The following is a 10,052-nucleotide window of genomic DNA, read 5'->3' on the forward strand; positions in this document are numbered from 1 at the left end:
TGACATTGCATCAGCTATATTGGAGCTTGTTGGAAGTTTTTGTAAATAAAATATTAATTCCAAATTATTTACAAATCTGTTTCGCTACTAGGATTTGTTTTTCCACAGATCTTTATTTATGGCACCCAACAACAATAACACAATTCTGCTCAAACACTTTAATGACAATACACCAACCTACTTGATTTTACATCCATAACATAACTGCAAAGCCAAGACCAGTGTCTCTTGTGAGTTGTTTCATGTATAATGAAATCAGGTCCCCACTTCCATACCTTGCATGAGAAATAGTCCAGTATTCATGGCTTGCTTTCACAGTGGCAGCAGTTACCTGCAAATCTGAGACATTTTTTTTCTGAACTGTCACATGGCCACAGGAGATATTGTTAAAAAGTCTTTCATCTGACATCTTCGATATCTGCAACACATTTAAAGATCTCCCAGGAAGATGAGTGTGACAACCATCGAACCAGCTTTCAGCTCCTCGTTAGCATCCAGGATTCGATTCAATGTGGAGAAAAGTGCCAAAAGTTGGTTTAATTATCTTGATCTTGCAGTGCCTTGCTGGACTGTACTTCTAGATCATTGGTACATTACTGGGTGACTCAAAAGCAGATGTTGTTTCTGACTTTGTAGTCCTGAATAAAAGCATTACACAAGTACCGATATAATAGTTGTCTTCCACTTGTTCTATAGTGCCCTCTTTAATGGCGGGTGTAGCTGCTGAATGTGCTTTTCGGGAGATATACTTTTTTTCTTATTTGTGTAAAAGCTGACTATCAGTGCTGACATCTCCACATGAGTGATCTTGTGTTTTATCGAAGGTGTCAGGAAAAATATGTGTACCGTAAGCAAAGCCAAGGTCACTAAAACTCTATGAGCTGATATAAGGACAGGCATCCCTTGATTATGAATTCAAGACTCCCATCAGGGAAATTTTCTTTATGGAATGATTGAAAAAATAAGTTTAAAAAAAAATCACTGCATGGAATAGAACCTACAACCCCATGCACATCAAACTTACAAAACTATAAGAGATTCACATTGCCACTGAGTTGGCAGCTTTGACAGGGATGCTTTCCTTTGTATCTTAATGTGAAATATCATTCCCGATTTGGAGAAACCATTATTTTGTGCTTAGAACAAGAGTGATATAGAATGTCAGGTTGTAAAGATTTTATCCCAAGCTTCAGTAGTCCCTCTATAGAACTACCATATCCTGTCAGAGGTATATAGTATTTAAATTTCTCCATTTCCAGCATTGTGATATCAAGATAAGCATTTAATTCTTTCGTTAATACTGACATGATATGTATTCACAGGCTAGGACATCTATGTACATTTCCTCCAAGGTGGTATGTACTTCACTAATTGATCTATGTTCAATATACGATATATATAGTTTAGTTTATGTTTAGAGATACAGCACTGAAACAGGCCCTTCGGCCCACCGAGTCTGTGCCGACCATCAACCACCCATTTATACTAATCCTACACTAATCCCATATTCCTATCACATCCCCACCTATCCCTATATATTTCCCTACCACCTACCTGTACTAGGGGCAATTTATAATGGCCAATTAACCTATCAACCTGCAAGTCTTTGGCATGATTGTACTATATGATGAATGTTTCTGTAGATATTGAATGAGTCCCTAACCAATACTCACATTATTTTCTCAACTGAAAGTTTCTTCTGGAAGTTTTTTTTGAAGAAATTTACACATTCTTAAGTAATTAGATATTAAAGATATCAAGGGATATAGGGAGAGTGCAGGAAAATGGCATTGAGGTAGAAGATCAGCCATGATCTAGTTGAATGGCAGAGCAGGCTTGAGGGGCCAAATGGTCTACTCCTGCTCCTATTTCCTATGTTCCTATACTACAAGTCAAGGGTTTTTTTTGGAAAATATTTTCTGTGCAGAACAAATAATAGAGAAGTTGTAATGTTTGTTCCAATTAATAAATATCTCCAGATTGACAACAACATTTTTATTCCCCCTCAAGCTTTCTATACTTCCTGACTGAAATAGCTGCATTCACCAAAAAATCCACAAAGGACTTGCAAATAAGGAGAAATTATAAGTGCTTTTGTGGAATCACAGCTCGTTTTAAAATCTGCCTATTATTCTTAGATCAAGTTGTAAATGATGAGTGCTTGGTTGACAAGGCTTAGGTTGCCTCCCACAAGCTTTTACATCTTGCAGAATAACAGCCTAATAAGGAAATATGTGGTTTGTTCATATCTTGTTTTCAGTATTATCTTGAGGATGTTGCATAAAAACACATATAGATAACTTTTCCATTAAAATAATGCTACTTCTATGCTTAATGCAAAGAGAGAGTGATTTGCTTTATAAATAAAGACTATATTTCCTTCAACTGCAGTATTTTTATTCTTGGCTGCAGATCATAGCAAAACTTTCACTGTCAGTCAGTTTGAGGTCAGCACGGGAGGAAAATTACTGATCTGATGCAGAGCAAATGGTAAAGGTTGAATGTCTGTACAGAATTATTTTAAAATCAACTAAAGAACAAAAACAGTCTGCGAGAACAGCAGAAGGTTCAAGACCACAGCGGGGATAAAGCAGCAACGGAGAGATAGAGAGAGAGAATACTGCGAGAACAGTGGGAGGTCTGAGAGCACAACGGGGATAAAGCAGCAGCAGAGAGAGAGAGAGAGAGCACTGAGAGAACAGTGGGAGGTCTGAGAACACAACAGGGATAAAGCAGCAGCAGAGAGAGAGAGAGAGCACTGAGAGAATGGTGGGAGGTCTGAGAGCACAACGGGGATAAAACAGCAGCAGAGAGAGAGAGAGAGCACTGAGAGAACAGTGGGAGGTCTGAGAGCACAACGGGGATAAAGCAGCAGCAGAGAGAGAGAGAGCACTGAGAGAACAGTGGGAGGTCTGAGAGCACAATGGGGATAAAGCAGCAGCAGAGAGAGAGAGAGAGCACTGAGAGAACAGTGGGAGGTCTGAGAGCACAGCGGGGATAAAGCAGCAGCAGAGAGAAAGAGAGCATGCGAGAGGAAACTAAGAAAAAAACAAAAATCAAAGAGTGACATCACAGTAAAGTGGGTAAATGGTTGGTTGATGAGTATTTTCGTCCCTCTAAACTAGGGCATTCTTGCAAATTAGGAGCTTGGAAATTAATAACCTCAATCAGGGTGAGTATAACAGTGAATTAATTAATAAGAATAGTAGCACAAACCAGGATAGGATGAGGCAATATAAACTTAATTTGCATAGTTCTAAAGAGCGTGCAGGAACAGAAGGACATGGGGGTTCATGTGCATCAACGTTTGAAGGTGGCAGGACATACTGAGAGAGTGGTTAGCAAAGCATATGGGATGTTAGGCTTAATAAATAGAGGCATAGAATACAAAAGCAGGGCAGTTATGCTGAACACTCATAAAGCTCTGGTTAGGCCCCAACTGGAGTATTGCATCCAGTTCTGGTGACCACACTTTCCTGACTAAACCCATGGGTTTTCCCCATAACTTCCAGCAGTCAGCTCAAAGGTGACATGCGTTGTTGCAATGGAAACATAGGTTTTCGGGCATCACTCCTGTTCCTTTTTGTCCCAAGGAGGGCCCCCTGTGTTTCCAGCTTTTCCTTCTTGTCCATTTCTGTTCATCCTCCTATAACCCTCCCACCTTCTATCCTTTTCAGGTTTTTGGAGGTGACTAGGGAAGGGTTTCCCTTGGGGCAAGGGCTTGTGGACAAGCTCATAATTATCAGCAAGGGTTGCAGCCTGCCTGACTCTTGGAACCTTTTGTTCATCCATGTAGGTTTTTATGGAAAGGGCAAGTGAATTTTTGAACTTCTCGAGGAGGATCACCTCTCTGAGGTTTTCATAGGTGGGCTCTATCTTAAGCGCCTGTATTCATCGGTCAAAAGTGAGTTGCTTAACCCTTTCAAACTTGATGTAAGTTTGATCAGGATTTTTTCGAAGAGTTTGGAATTTTAGGTGGTATGCCTCTGGTACCAATTCATATGCGGTCAGGATAGCATTTTTAAATTTTTGGTCATCTCATAGTTTGATGAACTCTCATCAGACAATAGGGACTAAATCTCATGGGCTTTTCCTGTTAATTTTCTTTGCAGTAGCATGGTCCAGTCCTCTGCTGGCCACTTCAACTGTTTTGCGAGCTTTTTAAATGAGATAAAATTGCTTCCACATCCCCCTCATTCAACTTTGGTATCAATTGAGAGAAGTTTAAGAGCTCAGCACTTGGTCCTGAGCTAGGGGTACTTCCCTCACTAGCAGTGCATTCACTGAGTACATTGGGTCTTCCCCGTTTCAGTTTGAGCTGCCTTGACTCTCTTTCCTGCTTCTCCTTCTGCAAAGCTCTTTCTTTCTCCCTTTCCTGGAATTCTTTCTCCTCCTTCTGTTCCTGGAATTCTAGCTCTAGTCTCTGCCATTCCAGCTGTATCTTGGCTAATGCTATTCTGTCTGTTTCAGATTCTATGCCTGTCTCCGGTTCTTCAGTTTCAATTTAAATGGTTGGCCACAAATTTTAGGATTTCGGGTTTCCTAACCTTTGGACAGATATTTATCTCTAAGTGCCCAGCTAAACTCCTTAACTCTCTGATGGATAGGGCTTTTAAACTGTCCCAAGTTACTTCACTCTGTTTTAGGAAGGTACTGGCCTCAAATGTGGACATTTTAGTACTCTAGCACTGAACCACAAGGAAACCTGTACTAAAGTTTTAAAAGAAAATTATTGCTGGTGATCAATTTGGTTTCCCACTTCCAATTTCTCATTTGTCTTTGGGTTTGATCTCAGATGAGCCCCCAAATTTCAGGTGAGGAGGGGATTGAAGAGCTCCTCTCTGTTCCCTCTCCTTGTTTGACCACAACAGATTTATTTCTTTTGCAAGTAGATATACTTGCCAATTCAGTGACTGTTTACTTGTTTACAAGCCATGTTCATAAAAAGAGCCAATTGGACTGGCTTTCTTGAGTTTAGCCAAAGAAAGAGATTAACTTTATTGTACTTAAACTGATCTAAGTAAAAATAATAAAATACACTCCAACATTCACACACACTCAAATAAGTTACAGAGTTGGGAAGGATAGTTTGGTCGAATTAGAGTCCAGAGAAATAAAAGGGGTATACAGTCTGTGGAGCTTGGTGACTCAGCTGGCTTCAGGCTGAATTTGGTGGTCACATGACTTTCATTTGATGGTTCTTCGGCTTCCAGTTTGAAGAGGTGAACGCTGATTCAGTGGTTCTCCAGGAAACAGCAATGTGACTGAATTCCTTCAAGGGAGATCTCTGTCTGTTCTTTCTGGAAAGTTCTCTACTCTCTAGCTCCCCCATCAGGCTTAAGTCATTATACACAATGAGCATCAATCAGTGAACAGACTAACACGATCAAACACAGATCCATTAAACCACTGAACACTACAGTCTGCAGCAGTCCACCTTGTTACAAATGCTGCATGCATGCAGATGAAGAGCTTTTAATTCTGTCATTTTATTATTTTTCCTACTATTTTCTGATGCACTCTTATGTTTGGACACAATGTCCTTTCTTGTCACACTCTGGTTATCATTACCCATATCGTTACCCTGCAGTATTGCCTTGTCCTTTTGCTTTAACTCTCCAAATTTTCCCTCACATGAACCCCCCCCCCCCACCACCCCACCTCACTATTTAGTTTAAAGCGCTCTCCACAGCCCTAGTTATATGATTCGCCAGGACACTGGTCCCAGCACGGTTCAGGTGAAGGCCGTCCCAATGGTACAGCTCCGTCATTTCCCAGTTATGGTGCCAGTGCCCCATGAGTCGAAGTCCATTTCTCCATGAGCCTCAGTTTTGTTAACAAGCTTTTTATGTGGTACTTTGCCAAAGACTTTCTTAAAATCCATATAGACAACATTCATTGCTTTCTCTTCATCAACCTTCTCTGTTACTTCATCAATACAATCAATTAGATTAGTCAAGCATGATCTGCCTTTTACCAATCCGTGCTGGCTCTCCTCTCCTTTCAAACCTCTTCAAGTGCCTGTTGATTTTTTTCCCTGATTATTATTTCTAAAATCTTATCCACCACAGATGTTTAACGACCTGCCTGAAGTTACTAGAAATGTCCATACACCCTTTCTTGAACAAGAGTGTCACATTTGCCACTCTCCAATCCTCTGGCATCTCCTGCATATTTAGGGAAGATTATGGCAAGCCCTTCCACTATCTCCACTCCGGCATCCTTTAGCAACCTTGGATGCAAGCTATCCGGACCAGGCGACTTATCCATTCTAAGCATAGCCAGCCTTTCTAGTACATCCTGCATATCAATTTTCACCTCATCCATTACATCTACCATCTCCACTTCTACCAATACTTTGTCAGCACAGATACAAAGTACTCATTAATTCTTCTAGCATTGCCCTGTTACTCTATGCATTTATCACCCTCTTTGTCCCTAATAGGCCCCACTCCACCTCTTACTACCCGCTTACTATTTACATGCCGGTAGAAGATTTTTGGGTTCCCTTTTATGTTAACTATTGCCATTTCCTCTCTTTGCTTTCTCCTCTCAACTCATTGTATATGGCCGGCTTCTCACTTGAAAAATTCATCTGACATGCATCGTACACCATCTTTTATATAATGAAAGCAGAAAGTGCTGGAAAATACTCAGCAGGTCTGGCAGCATCTGTGGAGAGAGAAACAGAGTCAACATTTCAGGTTTGTGACTGTTTATCAGAATTTTATACACCATCTTTTCTTTGTTTCATCATGTTCTCTATCTCTCTTGTTATCCAAGGAGCCCTGGCTTTGGTTCCCTCACCTTTCGCCCTTTTTGGAATGTACCTAGTCTGTACCTGAAACATCTCCTTAAAGATCATCTATTGCTCTATTATAGCTTTTCCTGCCAATCTTTGATTCCATTTTACCCTGAATAGATCCCCTCTCATCCCATTCAAGTTAGCCCTGTTCTAATTTAGAACTTCTACATTAGATTGTTCCTTTCTCTTCTCCATTATTAATCTAAATTTTATGATACAATGATCACTTTTATCCAAGTGTTCGCCCACAGACACTTGAGTCACTTGGTTTGCCTCATTCCCCAGCACTAGATCCCGCAATGCCCCCTTCATCGTTGGACCGAGAACATACTGGTCAAGGAAATTCTCCTGAACACATTTTAGAAATTCCTCCCCTTCTTTTCCCTTTCCTCAAACATTATTCAATCGCTTTTTGGGTAATTAAAGTCCCTCGATATCATCACTCTATATTTCTTTCACACCTCTGTCATTTCCCTCCAGACTCGTTCCTCTAGTTGTCTCTCTCACTATTTGGAGGCCAATAGAGTACCCCAGTGGTGTGATCTTACCCTTTTTGCTTCCCAACTCTAACCTATGGATTCTGTCTTTGCCCCCTCAAGGACATCCTCTCTTTCCAACACTTTCCTAATAAGTTCTGTCCCCTCACTTCCCTTTCCTAACTTTTCTGAACACAATATTAAGCACCCGTTCCTCACCATCTTTAAGCCATGTTTCTGTTATTGCCACTGCATTATATTTCCCCATGGCTATTTGTGCTTATAGTTCACCAACCATATTCACCATACTTTGTGTGTTTACATACATGCATTGTAAACATGCCTTTGTATTCCATAAAATAAAAGCAAAATACTGCGGATGCTGGAAATCTGAAACAAAAACAAGAAATGCTGGATTCACTCAGCAGGTCTGGCAGCATCTGTGGAAAGAGAAGCAGAGTTAACGTTTCGGGTCAGTGACCCTTCTTCGGAACTGACAAATATTAGAAAAGTCACAGATTATAAACAAGTGAGGTGGGGGTTGGGCAAGAGATAACAAAGGAGAAGGTGCAGATTGGACCAGGCCACATAGCTGACCAAAAGGTCACGGAGCAAAGGCAAACAATATGTTAATGGTGTGTTGAAAGACAAAGCATTAGTACAGATTAGGTGTGAATATACTGAATATTGAACATCAGCAAGTGCAAACCTGAAGAAAAACAACCTGAAAAAAACAGTGGGTGAGCAAACTGAACAAACTAAGATGAACTGAAATAAATACAAAAAAAGATTGTAAAAAATGTAAAAAGGAATGCCAAAAAAAAAAAGGAAGAAAAAATAACTAAAAATGACTAAAAATGAAAGTAAAGTGGGGGGCTGTCATGCTCTGAAATTATTGAACTAATTCCTGGAATGTTCAATAATTTCAGAGCATGACAGCCCCCCACTTTACTTTCATTTTTAGTCATTTTTAGTTATTTTTTCTTCCTTTTTTTTTTTGGCATTCCTTTTTACATTTTTTACAATCTTTTTTTGTATTTATTTCAGTTCATCTTAGTTTGTTCAGTTTGCTCACCCACTGTTTTTTTCAGGTTGTTTTTCTTCAGGTTTGCACTTGCTGATGTTCAATATTCAGTATATTCACACCTAATCTGTACTAATGCTTTGTCTTTCAACACACCATTAACATATTGTTTGCCTTTGCTCCGTGACCTTTTGGTCAGCTATGTGGCCTGGTCCAATCTGCACCTTCTCCTTTGTTATCTCTTGCCCAACCCCCACCTCACTTGTTTATAATCTGTGACTTTTCTAATATTTGTCAGTTCCGAAGAAGGGTCACTGACCCGAAACGTTAACTCTGCTTCTCTTTCCACAGATGCTGCCAGACCTGCTGAGTGAATCCAGCATTTCTTGTTTTTGTTCCTTTGTATTCCATGTAGTCCTTCTTGGTCCACTCCTATCTAATATGGTACTACTTCCTTCTCTTGTACTATCCAACATTCTCACTCCCTTATGCACCTTATTCCTCTTTTCTACTTCTATATGCTTGTGACCATCCCCCAGCCAATTTATTTTAAATTCTCCCCAACCACACTAGTGAACCTCCCCACAAGGATATTGGCCCCAGTCCTGTTGAGGTGCAACCCATCCCTTTTGAATAGGTGCCTCCTGCCCCTGAATTGGTCCCAGTGACCCAAGAAGCTAAAGCCCTCCCTCCTGTACCATGCCTCAAGCCACGCATTAATCCTCCCTACCTTCCTATTTCTAGTGCATGGCACTGGGAGTAATCCAAAGATTACAACTTTCGAGGCCTGACTTTTTAAATTCCTCCCTAGCTCTTCAAAATCTGACTGTGGGACCTCAATACCTGTTCTCTCCATGTCGTTGGTACTGACGTGTACCACAACTTCTGGCTCACTCCCTTCCCCCAACAGAATATTATTCACCCTTGCCATGATGTCCTTTACACTGGCACCAAGGAGGCAACACATCATGCAGTACTCACAATGATGGTTACAGAAATGCCTATCTGTCCCCTTAACTATGGAATCTCCTATAATAACTGCATCGCACTGCATTGCTACTCTTTGCTGCTCCCTCCTGTACAGTCCCTTGCCCAGTGGTGCCATGGTCTGAACTGCACTCCTTCAGGGTATCGTCACTCGCAGCAGTCTCCAAAGTTGAGCACCGGTTTGAGAGTGACACACACTCCAAAGACTCCTGCATTTCCTGCCTCTTCCTATTCTTCCAGATAGCCACTATCTGCTATCCTGAATTCTCAATGCCTGTGGGGTGACAACCTCCTGGAACATGTGATCCAGAAAACTCTCCTTCTCCCTGATACTCTGCAGTGACTGCAGCTGCCCCTCAAGCTCGAAAATCCTGGCTCAAGCAGCTGGAGACAATTCTAATGCACGTGGTTCCCCCGCAAGACACATGAAATGTCCTGAAATTCCACATAGTGCAGGAATTGCAAGCAACAGGTCTCAGTTGCCCATCCATGATTTAAGAAAATTATCTTTACAATCTAGTTAATACCGTGTATAAAATAATTTGTTGTTTTTAAATACTACTTTTTAATTACTTATGACAGAAATTCCCTTTTCTCGTTTTCAGTGCTGATATCAGTAGGAGAAGCTGGGTTGTAAAAGTTACTCTACCCTACATAATGAATGGGTTGAATTGATATCAACAAAGATAGTTGTTAACCTTAAGATATTCAACAAACCTCTTGCTTTAGTTGTGTCTGTTTACTATCATGTTCGGTAATT

The sequence above is a fragment of the Heterodontus francisci genome, chromosome 9 (assembly GCF_036365525.1).
Source record: "Heterodontus francisci isolate sHetFra1 chromosome 9, sHetFra1.hap1, whole genome shotgun sequence".
NCBI classification, from domain to species: domain Eukaryota; kingdom Metazoa; phylum Chordata; class Chondrichthyes; order Heterodontiformes; family Heterodontidae; genus Heterodontus; species Heterodontus francisci.